Source organism: Corylus avellana, chromosome ca2 (genome assembly GCF_901000735.1).
Source record: "Corylus avellana chromosome ca2, CavTom2PMs-1.0".
Taxonomy (NCBI): domain Eukaryota; kingdom Viridiplantae; phylum Streptophyta; class Magnoliopsida; order Fagales; family Betulaceae; genus Corylus; species Corylus avellana.
The window spans coordinates 25,383,809-25,385,707 of NC_081542.1; positions in this window are offsets into that span (position 1 = coordinate 25,383,809).

The window sequence follows — 1,899 nt, forward strand, 5'->3', positions numbered from 1 at the left end:
GCAACGGTTAAAAGGGGGGATGTCAAAAATCTCGGATTTTTGACGTATCAAAACCGACACGTCAAAAAAAAAAATTTGACGTGTCAATTTTTTTTTTGACACCCTAAACAAATTTTGACACGTCAAAAGTTTTTGACGTGTCGGTTCTGACACGTCAAAAAATTTGTTGATGTGTCGATCTTGACACGTCAAAAAAATTTTTGACGTGTCAAAACTAACACGTCAAAAGTTTTTTAACGTGTCGATTTTGGCACGTCAAAAAAATTTTTGACGTGCCAAAATTCACACGTCAAAAATTATATGTGTTTTTTTTTCATGTGTCACGCCGTTTGACACGTCAAAAAATATATATAATTTTTTTTTAATAAAAAATAATTATAATATTCCAATACAATAATTCCAATATTTCTAATCCACATACTTCCAATCCAATATTATTCCATAATCCAATACAATCTATAATCCACATACAAAATCAACAATATCCATAATCCAATTCAATCATAATCCAATTCATACATAATCCACCTACATAATACACATACATAATCCACATCCAATACATAATCCACCTACATAATACACATCCATAATCCACATCCATAATCTACATCCAATACATAATCCACATTTATAATACACATCCATAATCCACATACATAATCCAATCCAATACGTAATTCAATCCAATGCATAATCCACATACATAATACACATCCATAATCTACATACATAATCCAATCCAATACCTAATCCAATCTAATACGTAATTCAATCCAATACATAATTCAATCCAATACATAATCCACATACATAATACACATCCATAATCCACATACATAATCCAATCCAATCCATAATCCAATACATAATCAAATCTATAATCTCTAATACATAATCCAATCTCTAATACATAATCCACCAAAAACATCTAACTAGAAGGAGCAAGATTCTAATATAGCTACTAATAGTTCCAGCCCACCCATTAGCAATCACAAGAACATACTATGAGGTTCAAAGAATATATATATCCAACACAACTTCATTAAACAAAATTCAATATCCAATATCCAATATATATATCCAACACAACACAACTTCATTAATAATATATATCCAATATCCAATATATATATCCAACACAACACAACTTCATTAATAATATATATCCAATATCCAATAATATATATCGAACACATACTTCATTAAACAAAATTTCAATACATATACTACATTCCAACACAACACATAACAAAACATATATATACATCGAAAACACGTTCTAACACAAGGCAAAACAAATATACAATAAAACACATCTGGACTATCTACTAGAAATAAGTTTCAATTAGTCTCAGCAAACCTATAGTTTAATCTAACTATATACAAAACAATAAACAGTAGTATGTATACAAACAGTGATGATCAACAACGTGTGGCGCCCAACTCAACACAGTCATCCCCCAACTCTTAATCTGCATTACCTGCAAATGAGTTGTGAACCAATAATAATCAATACAAAAATTCAAAATTACTATGTAATATGATACAAATATACGTAAGTTCTAAAATGGACCGTTGTAACTAAGAGTTTCTAACAATTGTTTCTAACAGTTAACAATTGTTACAAAAACAAAATAAAATATATCATTACCTCTGTGGGGCGCAAATCCAGACGTCAACCCGAACATGGCCTCGATCTGGCGGAAACAAGCGTCAATCATAGCATCTTTCTCTGCTATCTGCGCTTTTTGTGCTTCAATCTGCCTCGCCATCTCTTCCATTGCACTTCTTTGTGTTGCCCGCTCTTCTTCCATTACACGTCTTTCTTGTGCCCGCTCCTCTTCAAGTTCTCCAATTCTATCCGTCATCTGTGAGAACGAAGAGCTCCAAGAATTT